This window comes from Chelonia mydas, chromosome 14 (genome assembly GCF_015237465.2).
Source record: "Chelonia mydas isolate rCheMyd1 chromosome 14, rCheMyd1.pri.v2, whole genome shotgun sequence".
Taxonomy (NCBI): domain Eukaryota; kingdom Metazoa; phylum Chordata; order Testudines; family Cheloniidae; genus Chelonia; species Chelonia mydas.
In genome coordinates this window covers 28,463,849-28,482,907 of record NC_051254.2, presented here as the reverse complement: position 1 = coordinate 28,482,907, position 19,059 = coordinate 28,463,849, and the positions used below count along the sequence as shown (strand labels likewise).

At 46.3% G+C, this 19,059-nt stretch overlaps 1 protein-coding gene across 1 annotated transcript in view; it reads right to left on the bottom strand.

Annotated features, from left to right (window-relative positions):
• Nucleotides 1-19,059, bottom strand: part of LOC102940697 (zinc finger protein 271) — a 342,407-nt gene that overhangs the window by 268,582 nt on the left and 54,766 nt on the right. The gene's annotated exons all lie outside the window — the stretch shown is intronic.

Genomic DNA, 19,059 nt, shown 5'->3' with positions numbered 1-19,059 from the left:
TCTACCCCGCATGTCTGGCTGCACGGGAGAGAGGGGAGGATACGCTGGAGCTGCGCTGCTGCAAGGCGGCTGTGGTGAAGAGGATTGTGGTGAGTAAGACATGCCATACGGCAGCTGGAGGGAGGAGAGAGACATGGGATTGGCAGGGGTATGGCCGGGCTAATGGGTGGGGGCTGGGTGGTGTTGGAGAGGGCAGCAGAGGGCAGGGATTGCTGGGGCTGAAGACTGGGGATAAGAGAAGGGAGAAATTCTGAGTTTGGCCAGTAGTGGGCAAGGGGGGAACTGTGGGGCTGGAGGGCAGCTGAGAGTGGGGGACAAGGAATCACATGGTCCCAGCTTGGTCGTCAGGATGGGGCTGAATGGGGGCAGTTTTGACAGGGAGGAGGAGAGAAGGGGATTGGGAGTGAGCTGGGCAGGAATCTGGGAAGGGGGACAAGCCTGATGGGCAGGAAGAAATCGGAGGAGCGGGAGGTGGTGAGGGATCCTGATGGCCATGTGGGGCACTGGCTGTGTCATCTCCTCACTGGGAGGGCCTGAATCTCACACGCTCCTTTGTCTCCTTTGTGTCTCACAGGAACTCATCCAGGAGCTTCCCGATCACTCTCCACCCAGAGCCATCCTCGCCAACTCCCTGGCTGCAGTGGGCAACCTCAGGTACCGAGACAGCCCCGCCCCCTTGCTGGCTCCCCTAACCCCAGTGCTGCTCAGGCCCAAGGCTGGGAGTCACTGTCACTGTCACTGTCCCTCCCAGGTCACCTCCCAAGAGTGGCGCCTCTGCAGAGATGGTGGGGTGGGAAGGTTCACTCTCTCCTGGTGGGGCTGTTCTTTTCACTCCAATAACATTACAGGGGCCTTGGGGAGGGGCTCACTCCCGGGCTCAGATACAGGAGGGGCAGCAGGCTCCAGGGAACAGGAGTTATTCCTGTCCTGCCACTGTCTGTCTGTGACGCCTTGGCCTTGTCATTCCCTAGCTCAGTGCCTCAGTTTCCATTCTCACCAGCCCGTGCCTATATCCCTGTGGATTGGTGTCCGTGTTGGCGACAGTCCCACCTCCGTACTGCACAGTCTAATACCAGCTCCTTTCTCTTGCCAGCACCATGAAACTTGCCCTTGAGACAGACCTAGAGACCCACCTCTTGCGAGCTGCTCTTCACTCCGTCTTCACCCTGGGCACGGAGGAGGACACAACCCAAATCCACGTACCTCCTCCTCCTCCATCCTCCTACTCTTCCAGAGTGGTCCTTGGTCCCTGCTCCCTTGATTCGCTGGAGCTCCAGATTTAGGGGTGGGGTAGGCAGAGATGGAAGAAGCTGCAGGGTTGGATCCTTCCCTCCCGCAGGGAAGAGATTCTCTCTCCCTGGGGGGGGATTTCTTTCTTTCTTTCTTATGCCGTGTTTTGCCCAGCAGCCCAGCTTCCATCCATAGCAACTTGGCTGTTTCCTACTCTTCTGCCTACAAGGCCCTCTGCAGAGACCAGCTAAGCTCATGGATCAAAGGTCCAGGTGTCATCAATTCTTGCGAATTGCCTGCAGTGGGATGTGAAGGAGAGAGGCCAGGAGATGTGTTTGGGAGTCTCCCCAGTGCTTCCCAGAGACCCCTCTTCCCATCCTGTGGCAGGTGTAGGCCCAGGTTCCCTAACTCTGACCCATGCTTTGCAGGCTTTGCACGAAATCATGCCAGAGGTCCTGGATGCCATGCTGGGGAACCTGCTGGCAGAGTCCCCAGACACAGACAGGCTCCACTACATATTGGAGGTGAGCCCCATAAGGAGGGGTGGGGACCAATTTTACCTTAGCTCTGTGGGGGACTGGCAAGGAGAGACTGAAAGATCCATTTTCTACTCTGTCCTCCTAGCTGGGTCCCCAGTGGGCCGTCCTTGGTTGGGGAGGTCAGTGCAATGCAGTATCAGGTCCTTCCTTTTTGAGGGACAGAGGAAGGAGCTGGGACTTCAAGCCAGAGCTCTGCCTGGTTCTGCTGAGCACTAACCACAGGGCTCCTGGCTGTCTTGGGGAGGGAGAGTCTGAAAACCCAGCCTTCCCCCACCCCTCCAACACACACACACACCATGAGATTCGGGAGATGGTTCTCAGAGAAGAGGCACACGCTCCTTCCTAGAGAAACAGGAGGACCCCAGAGAATCAGCCCTTCCCTCTGAGATGCTCTGAAATTCCTGGGGGGGATTGTGCTCTCAGTCACTCCCTACATCTCCCCAAGGATTTGCATAGCAGGGAAGGGCGCGGGTTCAGTCTCCTTTCTGGTGAACTGTTCAGGAATCAGGAGTTCTGGGAGGATGGGATCAGCTCTGACCCTGAACATTGTCCCAATCTAGAGAGACACTGACAAGTTGTGACCTGCAGGATACAAGCTGCATCCTGGGGGAAAGAATCCCCTTCTACAGCTCTGCCATCAATGACTCAGATATTCCCCCCTGCGCAGAATGTCTCAGGCCCCTGGGGCTGGGGGCATGGGGCTCATTTGCAAAGCACGTGCACCTGGCCATTGAGTCTGACCTGCCTCCTTTCCCCACAGCATGTCAACTTCTGGATCGTGTCCAGGGTGTCCCAGGAGAGAGCCAGGGCCATCAGGAGCAGCACAGCCCTGCTCAGATACACAGTCACCCTCCCTGAGTTTGACGTAAGTGACCTCTGACCCCAGCCTCCTGGCTCCAGGCGTAGGCGGGCTGGCTCCAGCAGACTGCAGGATCTGCTGCTGCAGGGGCTGTGGCTTAGGAGTGTTCTTCATGGGGAGGCAGAGTCAGAGCAGGGACTGAGCTAGGCTTCAGAGTAACAGCCGTGTTAGTCTGTATTCGTAAAAAGAAAAGGAGTACTTGTGGCACCTTAGAGACTAACCAGTTTATTTGAGCATGAGCTTTCGTGAGCTACAGCTCACTTCATCGGATGCATAGCATATCGTGGAAACTGCAGAAGACATTATATACACACAGAGACCATGAAACAAAACTTCTTCCCACCCCACTCTCCTGCTGGTAACAGCTTATCTAAAGTGATCATCAAGTAGGGCCATTTCCAGCACAAATCCAGGTTTTCTCACCCTTCCCCCCCCCCCCCCCCCCCCCCCCCCACACACACACATACAAACTCACTCTCCTGCTGGTAATAGCTAGGCTTGAGTCAAGTTCTTCTTGTCCTGGTTCAGTGTTGTCCCTGGGCCTTTGAGGGGACCATGCTCCAGCCCCTTCTTGGCATCCCAAAGCATCTCCTGGCTCCCTTGGCAGCAGAGCAAACGAAGGGTCTAGCTCAAGCTCCTCTCCCCCCGCATCTCCTATAGAGGGGCTAAGGGGAAGGATCCTTCTGGCCCAGCGGGGACAGGGAGCTAACAGAAAAAAGTCCCCTTTCCTCTTCCTTCCATTAGAACTCAGCCGAGTTCCCTAGGATGGGTCACCATGTGGCAAAGCTGGCTCTGTTTGTCAGTGACCCAGACAAGGACATCAGCCGGCAGGCCAGGGAGGGGACTTACAGGCTCTACCAGCTACTGCTCCAACAGAGGGGTGAGGAACCCAGCTGGGACACAGAACCCAATAGGGGACTGAGAGTGACCACAGGTGGATAATGGGACCCCAGACAATTTCTCTCAGACTGACCCCAGCTGGAGGACAAGTCTCTCTCTGCCTCTGTTCTTCTCCACTCCACTGTGCAGCCATCAGTGCGATTGGAAGGACACAGAAACTGCAACCAGAATGATAAAAGTGTCTCTCTCTCTTCCAGGGTTGAAAATTCTTTACGGACCATTTAATGACCTTCCCAATGTTGTTTGTACCCTGAGCTAACCATTGTAAAGCGCTTTGGATAAAAGGGCTTTTTCACGCGGCACCTCCTCTCTGTGAGCAGACTGTCTCCAGGGCAAGAAGCTTCACAGCTTCTACCTTCCTGGGTCTGACCTCGGATCATTCAGCATCCCCTTCCTCACCGTGCGCCTCCCGCAGCGAGTCCACAGAGGCAGGGCTCCCGGGGAAGCCAGAGGGCCCTGCACCCAACTCCACAGTCAGACGTGACTCTCAGCCAGCCAGTAAACAGAAGGTTTATTAGATGACAGAAACACGGTCTAAAACAGAGTTTGTTGGTACAGAGAATAGGACCTCTCAATCAGGTCCATCTTGGGGGGCAGGGAGGCCAGACCACATCTACGCCTCCTTCTATTTCCCCAGCCAGCTCCAAACAGAAACTCTCCAGCCCCTCCTCTGGTCTTTGTCTCTTTCCCGGGCCAAGAGGACACCTGATCTCTTTGTTCTCCAACACCTTCAGTTGGCACCTGGCAGGGGAGGGGCCCAGGCCATCGGTTGCCAGGAGACAGGGAATTGGCCAGTCTCTGTGCTGAAGGCATCACACTGGCCCTCTAGGGCTCTGCAACAATCATACCCCCTTATTCCCCCACCTAGATACTTAAGAAATGCATAGGGGAAACTGAGGCACACACAGAGGAGTCAGAGAAAACATGAAGAACAGTCCCACTTCATCACAGTGCTAAATAAAAAAACCCTTCATAATCATTAACTTTTTTTGTTCTACACATAAAAGCACACAACTCATATTTTAATATCCATAGTCTTAACTTTTCTAATGCGATGGATGTACCCTCTCTCCACCACCGCAGCAGCCCCCAGGATGGGGATGGGAAGAAGCGGGGTTCTCTCCCCCACCGCAGCAACCCCTGAGTTTGGGCTGGAAAGGATGGGGGCGGGGCGAGGGGGCTCTCCCATGCCAAAGCAGCCACAGAGCTGAAGCTGGGAAGGAAGAGGGTCTCTCTCCAGCAGCCGCAGCCCTGGAGCCTCTTTCTCTGGCCACCGTAGCCCTGCACGTCCCAAATTCCCCCCACCCCCTCTTCTCACACATCCTCTCCCCCCCCCCCCCACGCAGGTGTGTACTCAGAATGCTCACACCTACCCCCTATTCCCCTCAAGGCCACCATCTCACCTTACATGTGCATCTTCTCCAGGGTCCAATGCTCCCTTATAGCGTTGTTTGGCGTACGACCGAAGGGGAAGTCACCATCTGTCAACCACTGCACTATGAGACTATAATGAACAGAGGAGTCTGTGTCCAAATGGCAGCCAGTGCCTGGATCAATGGAATTCCCGTTGCTACTATGCAGACTGGGAATATATTTGCATTAACTTTTTGTGGCGGCAACAAGATAGATCAGTTCTTTTGTGAAATCCCCCAGCTCCTCCACCTCGCCTGCTCTGACGCAGACCTCGGTGAAGTTGTTGTTATTTCTCTTAATGTGCTTTTAGGTTTAATCTACTTTGCTTTAAAATTGTGTCATATGTTCAGATCTTCAAAACAGTGCTGAGAATCCCCTCTGAGCCGGGCCGGCATTAAGCCCTCTCCACCTGCCTCCCTCACCTCCTTGTGACCTCCTTGTTACTTTGCACTGGTATCTTTGCCTACCTGAAACCCACCTCCAGCTCAACATCAGGTCTGGATCTCATGATGACTGTTCTCGATTCTGTGGTTCCTCCAGTGGTGAATCCAGTCATCTACAGCATGAGGAACATGGAGATAAAAGGTGCCCTGAGGAAACTGACTGAGGGGAAGTTATTTAAGAAGAATAAAATTTCCAGATTTCTCCCATGACTATGTTTGCATACTGTGCTTCTTTACAGATATAATCAACTGATGGCATTATTGTCTCCATGAGAATGGGATGTGCAGTCGTTTTACGCAAAACCTTTATGTTCACAGTAGTAATAATCCAGACTAAGCTCACTGAAGTCAGTGGAGTTACTCTAGGTTTACACCAGTGTAAATTAGATAAGAATCTATCTATCTATCTAAAAAAATACTTGTTAACACAGAGCTGAGGTCACCTAGTCATAATTCTTTCCGTACCAGAACATTAAGTTCAGCAATCCTTAAACTTTGGAAACCCAAGAAATACAGAGTTAAGGTACCTGCTCACATAACCTTAACTCTGCCCCCAGGAGCTGACAGTAGCTGCTGGGAATTAGCTGCATGTACTCCAGCTGCATTCACTGTGCTCGTTTTAGCTGTGTTGAGTAGTGGAGGCAGTAGGTGGAGCAAGTCGATGGAGGTGTGATTGTGATATGAGGAGATTTTGGGATGAGCTGAGGAGCATTACAGAGCCATGATTGTGATCTAACAAGATCTGGGTCTGAGTCCCCCTATGGGTGTGATCAAAGGAGAGAGGTGCACCTGTTCCTTGAGGGTCCCGTCTGCATCAATTCAATACAGAACTGGGTTGTGGTAGGTTGTGTCAGGAGCAGGGCACTGGTGTCTTCTTGCCTCAGGTATAGCCAGTAGTGAAGTGGGATACGAGAGCAGGCTGTGAATTTAATGACGGGTAGGGAATTATAAATGTAGGTGGTCTCCTGTGGGCAAGTGTGAAGGGGCTGATTTTCTTATAAGTACTCCTCATTAAACATTATTTAGCAAAGATTTGTTATGACTATCTTACTCCATCGCTCATTTACAAACAGCTCATCAAAACTACTCGGTGTTTGGACTTTGAGCTGTATTGACCGGATACATTTTAAACATGCTCTGTTTTGTTGCTCTAAATAAATGGACTTATCACACATGGGTTCCTGAAAAACCAAGGGGCTAATTCTCAGCTGGTTTAAATTGTCATCGCTCTGTTGAAGTCAATCGATCTCTGAGAATTTACACCAGCTGAGGATCTGGTCCAAACACTCACGTTTATGAAATTAAAACTCACTTTGAATATTCTGTACAAAGGCCCTGATTCCGCAGCCACTTCAGCACATTCTCAACTTTAAACACGAGTGGCCCCATTAAAGGTTTAAAGAAAAACTTATACTTAAGTCCCTATTAGTTATGGGTTAGGGTTATGGATAGGGCTTAAGGATAACCCCAAACTGGTGTCAGACCCTCACACTGTACAAGTTATTCTCCTTTCCCAATCAAATAAAGCCCTGCAATTGGTGCACTGGAATTATTCTCCCTTTCTGGGTTCTGGATGATTAACATGAAATAACAGTTTATCCCAAAGCCAGAATCTCTGGGTCTTCTTCTCCAAACTCACCAGTACAGTGTGCCACTTCCTCACCGACCTCTCCCTCCTGGATGTCCTGCTCACCAGCATGGTCATCCCCATGGTGAGCAATCAGGAGATGAGTTCCTTCCCTTGCTACCATGCCCAGGCCTACTTCCACTGCCTGATGGACTGCATGGAGTTCTTCCTCTTTCATATCATGTCCTTAGACATACAAATGGCCATCTCATACCTGCTGCAATACCTCACTATCGTGAGCAATCGGATCTGCCTCTGGCTGGTGGCTGCCTCATGGCGAAGGGTAACATCTGCAAAAGCACTTCTGTGACAAGGTTCCATTTCCAAAAATGCCTTAGTCACTCAGGCCAGATTTTTAAAGGTATTTAGGTGCGTTGTGAGATTTTCAAAAACATCACTTAACACCCATTGATTTCTATAGGTATTAAGCATCTAGGTTCTTTAGGTAATCCTTCATAGGCACCTAAATACCTTTAAAAATATGGCCGTATTATATGTAGAAGTGCCAAAGTCACTTTTGAAAATAAGAGTTCGGTACCTAAATAACTTGGTGGGGGATGATAATTTTACCCAATGGCAGTAAATGGAGGAGAATCTGTGTGCGTGTAAGTGTGTGTGTGTTTATATGAGAAGAAGAGGGAGAATGTCTGGCGAGACAATGTCTAGCCAGGTCTACACTGGAAAAGTTTTGCTGATATAGCAATACGAACAAGCTCTCCTACTGTAAATGGACGAGTAGTTTTGCTGGTATTGCTTACACTGGTTCTCTGAGAAAAACAAGCCACACCGCAGGAGCATTTGTAAGCTGGTTTAACCATGTTTACATGAGGGGTTTTACCGGTATAGAAATGTTGCCCAAAAAAATCACACTTCCAAGCTGACATTGCTCTGATGGTGAAAGTTTCTAGTGTCGATCTGGCTTATGTGTTTCTTTTTGTGAGATTACATTCTAAGTGCAATGTACTGAGACACTGCTTTCAGTGTGTGTTTGCTAGTCAAGTACACTGCTCACATGTGTGTTGTTGTCAGTGTACATTATTGTGAGTGTATACCTGAGTTGAAATCAATGTGCATGTGAGTTTTCTATTCCTGTGTGTGTCCCTGAGAATGTACAATATCATGTATTTATTATGAAAATATTGTGTCACTTTTGTGTGTGTTGTCAGTGCTTCTTCTGGCATGCAAATGTGCGTTATTGTTGTGTTTGTGAACACACAGTATTGTGTGTTTATTCATGAAAAATATTGTGTGACTACTGTGACAAAGCTCTGTCCTTGCCTCTGTGGGTCCCGCGTTTCCTGGCAGATTTTGCTAGCCTCCGAGGCTCACTGTGACCCTCCACGTAACCCTTCTCTCTCTAAAGACAAGGGTCACAGTCTACTGAGCCATTTTCATCATAAGCCAGCGAGGGAGGTGAGGAGAAGTTATCCTTCTTTGCACAGTCTCTGTTGTCTCCCAGTCTCAGTGATTAATCAGCGGGCAAAGGGGGTGGGGGGAGGGGGAGCTCGGGCCCACCCTCTGCTCTGGGCTCCAGCCCAGGGACCCTAATAGTATCAGCTATGGTAGCTGACCTTTTGAAACATGACATGTACAATTCCCTGGGCTACTTCCCCCACAGCAGCCCTCACTTCCTCAAGCTCCACTTCACCCTTACCTCAGGGCCTCCTTCCTTGTGCCTGATATGGTGTGTACTACTCAGTCTCTCCAACAGCGCAACTTCCTCCCACAGCTCCTGACAGGCACACCCAACTGACTGACTGGGAGGCTTTTAACTAGTTTCAGCCAGCCCCTGACTGGCTTCAGGTGTCCCAATCAACCTAGCATTCTCCCTGCCTTCTGGAAAGTTCTTAATTGGACCCAGGTGTCTTAATTGACCTGGAGCAACTGCCATTTCACTTATCCTGGTACCAGGGATTTGTTTAGCCTGGAGCTAATGTATCTATCTCCCACTACTTTTCTATAGCCATCTGGCCTTGCCCCGTCACACTACAGATGTGTTGTGAATGTGGATTATTGTGTGTGTGTTTCTACGTGTACATAATTGTGTGTTTCTGGGCAAATATTATTTTGTGCATGTATATGTTTGGAAGTGAACATTAATACGGACTTACCACTGAGCCTGGGATAAAAATCTAAAGCTGCAGCTCCTCAGACAGTGAGATTTTAGTCCATTCAAAGGTGATGCCTATAATGCATCATTTCTCACATGCCAAGTCCAGCTCATTTCAGGAGTCCTTCAACGTTTGTATTTGCTGTCTTGTTAATTTTAAAACAAAATTTGCAAGAATTATTTTGAGCCACATTTTCAAATGTCACTTTTATTCTGCATCCTGAAAGGACTCCAGAATGGTGCAAAAAATTCCATATTTGGGTTTTATTTTCAAGGGAGTCTAAGGAAGCTCCTGCAGTCGATAGGAATTCAGAACTTGTTCCAGACCCAGGTCCTCCAAGGTATTATGCACCCAGCTCTCAGACTTGGTTTTTGGTTTTGCCACTGACATACTTGGTGGCTCTGAGCAATAGCCAATACGTGGTGCCTCACAGCAGGTGAAAAATCAACTCATCCAGTGCTGAACATGGAATGCAACTTATTCCTTATGCCTGGAGGCCAGCTCAGAAGAACTCAGTTCCCATTCAGGCACCAAATTAAATGGTGCCCATGGATGAATTTAATCTGAGAATGACATCAGCCTCATGATAGCCTCGAATGGAAGGAACTGTCATAACTCAACTCTCTAGATGGTCAGGAAAAAAAGTTCCATTATTCACTGCTCTGTCTATCTAAAGTGTCTATATGGCTGCCTTGACCGCATTCCATCACAATGTTTTCTAATGTATAAATTGCAGGATTCACCAAAAAAATTTTCACAGAAAGTCTTCACTTTTCTTGTACATTTTCTCTTTTTCATTTAAAGAAATGAAAACTGGGAAAACAAATAGTTTTGGCTGAAAAATGCATTTTTAATTTAATTTAATGTTTTTTGACAGTTTTCAGACAAAAAAATTCAATTTTCAAGTGGTCCACAGAAAAAAAAATTTGAGACCCACTGCTCTCACTGATCATCACTTTAACACCAAAACAACGTTAATCGGGATGACTTTAAGTGAGGATTTAGAGGACACAGGGGATGTAATGTCTAAATCAGTTCCCCACCAGGATAAGCTACCATGTGTAGTGACCCGAGGATGCTCAGTAGCATCTCCTGAGGCGGCTGCCTCACTGTGTCCTTGCCCGCCATCAGACTCTGCTACCTGTTGAAAACAGGAGGAAAAAAGGAGGTATGGGGGGCAAATTAAACTGTAGAGAGGGACAGAATTTGTACAGGGACGAAACTGTTTCCAGAGCAGGGTAAAAGGGATGAAGGGAGAGGAAGGAGCTACCTCCATGAGCACATGCTTATAGCTATCCCCCATTTTTCTTCCATTGGTAGCTCAGTTTCCATTGTTCCTCTGTCAGAATGTGCTACCATCCCTCTTTACTTTAGGGGAACATCCCATCCCTCTCAATGAGACACCAGTGTTTTCCCCAGGAATTGAAATAGGAGGGTGGGGTGTTTGAATTTACAGGAGGGTGGGGTCAGGGCCGATGAGGGTGAAGGTGGGCTGTATGTCACAATAGTAAAAACTGAAAAATGTTTCATGAACATTTTATGAGATTTAACTCATGTTTTAAAATCATCACACAAATTAAAGTTGGCTACTCAAGCCTTCTATGAAGCACTACATCTACATCCTTCTTGGCTTCTTGTTATAATTTTGTACAACTCTGTTAATAAACCTCTTGAATGCAATGCGTTCATCTTTGGTGGCTTCTCGTGTGTCCAGAACTTCCATTCCTTCAATCGATATGCTCAGGCAGAAGGCGACATCTTTCAGAACACAAAATTCTATTCAATGATGAAAAAGAACACGCAACGTTGTGACTGGGAGTAGCAAGAGATGAATTCCTACTTCTTTCATCCCAGGAAATACAGCACAAAGACAGGGTTGAGCCACTAGCGATGATAAAAAAAAGAAGTTGAAGTCAAATCTTCTTTCATTCGTTGTATGATATTCCACTTTGTGTTCAAATTCTTTATTTTGTCCTGCGCAGATGGCAGCCCCATTGCTGGTAGAGCCTCACTCCACTCAGCTATCGGTGTTTTATAGGATAAGGATCTGTAAAAGCTACATAGAGTAGAATCTAGAAGTCGCTGTTGTAGATTTTTAAGAATCAAGTCTGTGTACTTTTTCAGTTGTCTTAACAAACACTTCTTGTCCCCTTCACTTAAGGATTCAATATAAATGTCTTCATTAGTCAACTTCTGGACTGAAGTCTTTGCTTCTTCCAGTACTTTTCCAATGGATAGCTCTCTGATTGATCCAAATGTAACTTCTATTGCTGGACAAAGATCTACTACTGTTGTAGCAGATGCCTGGAAGGCATTGTTTAATGACCCAAGTGGTTTCAACAGTAGACTTACGAGAGAGAGAATGGCAATAATCTTCTCTGAACGTAGTAGCAAAAGTAATCCATCAGCCTCACTACTTAGATCCATCCCATCTTGGTAGATACTTTTTAAAGCCAGTAATAACAGCTGGAGTAATTTTAAGACAACAGCCAAGGATCGCTCATGAGAAAGCCAGAGGGTTTTCCCAGGTTGGACTAATTTGAACTTCAGTCCCAATGTATATTCTATGTTTTTCAAGATATTCAGCCTTTTTGGACTCTTGCTGAAAAAAGAATATAATGAAGACATTAAATTTATAGATTTTAAAATGTCTTTTGAAGAGTCTGCAGCTCGTACTAGCACTAGTTGGAGTAGATGGCTTCTGCAGTGTGTATAGGAGAGATTAAGGATACACTTTTCTCTGAGCAAAGCTTGCACTCCACCATGTTTTCCAGAGAAGTTTGCAGCTCCATCAAATGCACAAGCAGCCATCTATTTGTGGTCCAACTGACAAACATTTAACTCGAAGATGTGGGTTGTCACAGATGCAGCCGATGTGTCTTCTATAACTTGAACATCTAGAAATGCATCTACTGGCCTACCACTGACATTAAGGTAATGTACACAATGACTCAATACTTGATGCCCATTTGCATCGGTGCATTCATCAGCCATGTATGCAATTTTTTTGAATATGGTCAGAGAGTTCTTCACTTTTTCAGTTGAATCTTTCACTGTTGCACCACATGCGTCTAGCCAGTCAGTTGAGTTGCCTGCAGAAAGACAGTGAACATTTGCTGGTCTTGTTCGGAACCAGTGTTCAACTTCAGGATGAACAAGTGACAATGCACTTAACATTGGCCTCCAGTTTGTAGTGTGTGGTATCTCTTGCTTAAACAGAAAGTATGATGCCACAGCCATGTTTGTTCACATGAACCGTGTTGTGTCTCCAGCATTCTTAACAGCCTCATTAAGTACTTCTAAAATTGGCTTTGAAAGTGGGCTTATAAGGCTTTCTGCATGTTGATGGACTCCAGAGGCCTGGTGTTTTGCAGCCTTTTCACGTAGTTTGTCAGCATTAGCTTTGCTGATCGGTCTCACAAACCAAGCTCCTCCACTTTTACCAGTTAGAGCACTGGGAAGCTTTCCTTCTTCGTAAGCTTTTTTGCAAGAGATGCACCAGTAGCCATCTTTTGTAACTTCAGTAAATGGGAACACTTTGACCAACAACAATCGGGCACTGCCTTTAGGTTTTGGAGACACTGTTTCTTCAGTAGGTGGCTGTATTTGTGCTTCGGGCTGGTCGGATGTAGATGCACCACTTGACCCTTCAGATGACATGTTGATATATTCTTGGTTCTTGATGTGTTCTTCACACTGCTTGGTTTTTGAGGCCTTTGAGTGGAAAAATTGTTGCATTGGTTTTTGTCTTTCCATTTTCACTTTGACCTGCAACATATAAAAGAGATATGAATAAATTTTATTAGGATAATGCAAATTACACCAAAACACATAACTGTTCTAGATTTCTAAAACAAATATACATGTTTTTTTTAATTATTTAATTTAAATTGACTTTTGAAAAATAAGCCATCATGGGATAAGAGGGAAGTCCTCTCCTGGATCAGTAACTAGTTAAAAGATGGGAAACAAAGGGGAGGAATAAATTATCAGTTTTCAGAATGGACAGAGATAAATAGTGGTATTCCTGAGGGGTCGGTACTGGGACCATTACTATTCAACATATTCATAAATGATCTGGAAAAATGGGTAAACAGTGAGGTGGCAAAATTTGCAGATGAATCAAAACTATTCAAGATAGTTAAGTCCAAAGCAGACTGCAAAGAGTTACAAAGGGATCTCACTGGGTGACTGGGCAACAAAATGGCAGATGAAATTCAATGCTGATAAATGCAAAGTAATGCACATTGGCAAACATAATCTCAACTATACATACAAAATGATGGGGCCTAAATTAGCTTTTAACACTCAAGAAAGAGATGTTGGAGTCATTGTGGATGGTTCTCTGAAAATATCCACCCAATGTGCAGCGGCAGTCAGCAAAAAGCAAACAGAATGTTGGGAATCAGTAAGAAAGGGATAGATAATAAGACAGAAAATATCATATTGCCTCTATATAAATCCATGGTACGAGCACACCTTGAATACTGTGTGCAGATCTGGTCAACCCTGTTATCAGATGTGGCCGTTACTTTGGGGTATGCTCATTTATTAGGGTTACTCTTCGGGGGTGGGGGGGAGAGCGGAATTCTGTAATTCTATTGATGTACTGCTTATGTCACTTGTGTGTTCATATGGAGCTCTACTCCTTCCTTCTGCAAGTCCCGTCCCAATGGAGCTATCCTACAGGACCTAGGTTCCCCAGGACTGGGTTCCTCCAGCCCTAGAACTAGACGAACACACACACACAGAGCAAGTCTGAGCAGACCGGGTCAATCAGCACTTTCCAGCTGATTCCCTCATATGTCCCTGTAACCCAGCCCATTGAGTAAGCAGCACTTTCTTGCTGTCACCCTCATGTGCCTCTGGGCTCAATAGGCTGGGCTGAGCAGCACTTTCAGCTGCCCCCGCCTTATGTGCCACAGGTTTAACACGTCCCTATCCCACTTTCACGTCACACTTGTATGGGTAGTAATCCACTTGATGAGCAAACCCCACAGTATTTTGGGGCGCTACAGGGATCTTAAGCTTAGGTAAAAGAAGCGTTGCTGCAGAGTAAATGGGGGAAGCTAAACACAAAAGACTAGAGTTCAGAGAGAGAGAGAGAGAGAGAGAGGCAACCAGCTTAACCATAAAAGTTATTTATTGAATAATAGTGATAACGACACAAGGAGAGCCTAAAACAACATAACATAGATTATTAAAGGTTAATACCTGAGGTAGAAAGGAAAACAGAGAGAGAGAGAGGGGGGCGGGGGATCTCACCCACTCCAGGAGGCTTGAACTGGTCAGGGTTCCCAGGTGATGGTGGTAGCTCAGGGTCCTGAGGGCAGGAGACAGGCAGAGCCCCCAGCACGATCAGTCAGGAGAAGATGGAGTCCCAGTGGAACTGATGCATAGATTGGATCTAAGCATCAGAACACCGACTGGAGGGTGAGTAGGGATTTTTGTAAAAATGGTTCAAGAGAGAACACTAGATTTGTTTATAGGTAAACTGATGACTCAAGGGTTTTCTTTAGGCTAGACAATAGGAGCTGATCACTCTTGGCTCTGGATGGTGTTTTCTTCCAGGGAGCTCCCAATGCAACTAGGCTGTTTCAGTATTTTGGATATCAATCAAGGATTTATTACTAGAATTGGTCTGATAATTGCTGAGCTGGGTGTGTGCAGGTGTAGGTGTAGGTTCATTAACGGCTGCAGAAGAGATTCCCATGATGCAGTGCGTACCTGCTTTTTTGGTCCCAGAGTTCAGTCCAGTTCTCTGTTCTCCATTCTGCATGCAAATTGAGATGTCTCCCTGTCCTATCTTTCATGCAGATGAGGCTAGGGGAGTTGTCTCTGTTCTTCATTCTGTATGCTAATGGACTTAATCTTGTCACCCTTGTCAGGAGGGGTCTAAGTGTGTCTCCCAACGCTCTTCACTGCTCTCTGCAAGTATTTTTCTCTGACGGGTTTTGGTTTAAACAGAGGCTGGTGGGGGGGGGTGTCTTTCATGAGGCAGACAGGCTGGATACTGCACCCTGGTTCCCCAAGAACGCAGAGCTGACTGGTATCAACCCATCCCAAAAAAGATATATTGAAATTGGAAAAGATACAGAGATGGGCAACTAAAATGATTAGGGGTATGAAACAGGAGAGATTAAAATGACTGGGAATTTTCATTTTAGAAAAGAGACAACTAAGGGGGATATGCTGGAGGTCTGTATAATCTTGATTGGTGTGAAGAAAGTGAATAAGGAAATGTTATTTAATCCTTCACATAACACAAGAACTAGCAGTCACCTAATGAAATTAATAGGCAGCAGGTTTAAAAAAACAAAACAAAAGGAAGTACTTCTTCACAAAACATAAAGTCAACCCGTGGAACTCTTTACCAGGGGATGCTGTGAAGACCAAACTATAAAAGGATTAAAAAAGAACTAGATAAATTCCTGGAGAATAGGTCTGTCATAAATATAAAGGGAAGGGTAAACACCTTTAAAATCCCTCCTGGCCAGAGGAAAAATCCTTTCACCTGTAAAGGGTTAAGAAGCTAGGATAACCTCGCTGGCACCTGACCAAAATGACCAATGAGGAGACAAGATACTTTCAAAAGCTGGGAGGAGGGAGAAAAACAAAGGGTCTGTGTGATGCTTTTGCCGGGGACAGAACAGGAATGGAGTCTTAGAACTTAGTAAGTAATCTATCTAGATATGCGTTAGATTATGATTTCTTTAAATGGCTGAGAAAATAAGCTGTGCTGAATAGAATGAATATTCCTGTCTGTGTGTCTTTTTTGTAACTTAAGGTTTTGCCTAGAGGGATTCTCTATGTTTTGAATCTAATTACCCTGTAAGGTATTTACCATCCTGATTTTACAGAGGTGATTCTTTTTACTGTTTCTTCTATTAAAATGTTTCTTTTCAAGAACTGAATGCTTTTTTCATTATTCTAAGATCCAAGGGTTTGGGTCTGTGGTCACCTATGCAAATTGGTGAGGATTTTTACCAAACCTTCCCCAGGAAATGGTGTGCAAGGGTTGGGAGGATTTTGGGGGGAAAGACGTTTCCAAAACAACATTTTCCCAATAAACCCAGATAAACGTTTGGTGGTGGCAGTGAAAGTCCAAGGGCAAAGGGTAAAATAGTTTGTACCTTGGGGAAGTTTTAACCTAAGCTGGTAAAAGTAAGCTTGGGGGGTTTTCATGCAGGTCCCCACATCTGTACCCTAGAGTTCAGAGTTGGGAAGGAACCTTGACAAGGTCCATCAGTGGCTATTAGCCAGGATGGGGAGGGACGCAACACCATGCTCTGAGTGTCCCTAACCTGTTTGCCAGAAGCTGGGAATGGGCAACAGGGGATGGATCACTTGATGATTACCTGTTCTGTTCATTCCCTCTGAAGCACCTGGCCTTGACCACTGTCGGAAGACAGGATATTGGGCTATATGGACCATTGGTCTGACCCAGTATGACCATTCTTATATAAAAATTAATTACAATAATAAAAATGTTTTTACTACAGAAACTCCCCAACATAATGACCTCTCAAGATAGCAACGATGTGAGATAACAACCTGGGCAAATAATGCATTTTAAAAATCTTGGCCTACTAGGAAACATATGTATATAAGTTTCCATTCCCAGTCACAAATCTAGCATTCTGGAGCAAAGTCACTCAAACATAGTCCAATAAACAAACATTATTTAACGTACCTCTCACTTTTCGCTCCACCGCACCCCACTCACTGCTGTTGTCCTTGGTCAGTGGAGACTCAGAGTTCAGAGGTGCTTTCACATGAGTTCAGCTCCCAGGTCGGGGGCAAGAAGGCATCTTGCTCGTTCCTCCAGCTGCTCACTATTCGCTCTGGCCACTGCTGTTTGTTGTGCCACCATTCACTCCACCACTTTGTTGCCAATGGCCCTGCACCGTCGCCTTCTGCTGCCACCTGCCACTGTGACCTCTGCGAGTTGGTCTCTTGAGGTTCCACCCAGCTCTCAGTGATTTCAGCTGAGCTCTCTGTGGGGGAACCTCACTGCCAGTGCAGACTGGACCGTCTCTTCCACGGCAACACTGTCCCACAGCAGGTCTAAGCACTTAGACCTGATTATCAGTGATTTAAGCTGTAGTGGTCACTTAACAAAACAAAAGACTCTCTATGGAGCCTAATCAGCTCTGTCTTTAAACTGTGGAGACGGGCAGTCAAATCGTACTTGTGACACAGGCAGACCATCAAGCAAAACACCTGTCCCCACCCTCTCTCTTGATGCCCTCAATCAACACAGGCTAAGTACTGCCCTTTACTCATACAATAAGACTAACAACATTTCATTACCCCCCCCCCCACCACCCCACACACACACACACACACACACATTCAAGTGATCTGTAACCCAACCCCAGCCAAAATCTATCACTTGGGCAACACAGCTCCATTTGCTGGATACCTAGGTAGATTAGGTGTGAATGTAAATACAGTCTGGTCCTGAAGCCTTTCCCCCCAGCCCGCAGCTCATCACGAGCTGTCAGGGAGAGCTCATTTAGACTTTTCTTACAAATCATAATTTGAAATTATTAGGTTGGTCAACATCACGGAAATGAATGCACTGACATTGTCGTAAAAAACAACAGCTGTATAAGGAAGCTAGTCTATGTTCATACTTTTCAAATCTATCATACTTTTTCAGATACACATATTTTATCAGACACTTTATATGCTTTTAAAGTGTGTATTAATGTTTCAATTTCAATTCAAATTTCCAAACAGTCACTAAATTAGCATGTAACTAGTTCACAAAACTGGGTGGGGGGGTGGTTGGGAAAATTCAGGGAGGGCGTAGGGAAATCACTGCCGGTGCAGTCTTAACCAAAGGAACTGAAGGTGCACTAAGAACAATAAGAATCATACGAACATTTAAAATAAATAATGCTAATGCCTTAGCCTGTGGATTACAGGAAAGGAAGTGCAATCTAGGCAATCAGGACAGCATTTGCTCCTTGACCTGACTTTTCCTAATCTGCCCGTCTCCTTCTCTTGCCTCCACCAGTTCTCCCCTCCTTTGGACACATTTTTTACCCCTCCATGATGTCGAGGACTCAAACCCCCAGACGGCACGGTTCGTTGTCTGACCGGAGAGAGATAGGCAACACCAGCAAGGTCCGAACACAAAGCTCTTTATTGAAGAGTGCACACAACAATAGAGAGCAGCCCGTCTCCAAAGAGAACCAGCAGCCTCTAAATAAAACTCATAGGTTTTTATAGACCGTTCTGTCGCGTCACAGATTTATTCATAAAGCAGCCCACCCCTCCCCTATGTTAGTTAAAATCCTCTTTCTCTATTATGCATGCACTTCTACCCCCTTATTGTACATAACTTTTAGCAAATCGCAATGCTTCACTAACTTTCTTATCGGTATGGGTGTCAACCAGGAGACGAGGAGTTAAGAACAGACATAACACAAAAACAAGGAGTGGAAAACAGTGCCTCCTATCTCAACAAACTGTTCCCAGAACATTTGGTACAAAAAGGCAGGAATGCAGGCCTCCCCTTTTTTCTTACTCCCTGCAACTTAAACAAGTATTCCTTCATTCTGCTGTCAGAGGCTTTCCCAGCAGCCTCTCTTAGCCTGACTTTGGTTAGGTTGACATAACCGCTTCCTATTTAACTTTCCTCACCTGACAATGATTTCTCACCTTCTTTCCCCTCTCATTTTCTCCCACTGTTAGCACCATTTCCTTGCCGCAGGAAGCAGATTGGGAGGGTAGGAAGGGCAGAGTGAGGGCAGCAGCTTCAGCAGATGCCACTGAGCAACCTCGGATAGGTCCAGCAAAGGAGCAAATGCTCCAGGAAGCAGTTTCTCACCTGATTCGTCTGCCGCATCCCTGTCGGGGGCGAGGGGGAGGGGACTGTTCCTGCTGGGACAGCAAAATAAATAGCACAGGGTGGCTAAGGGAGGTA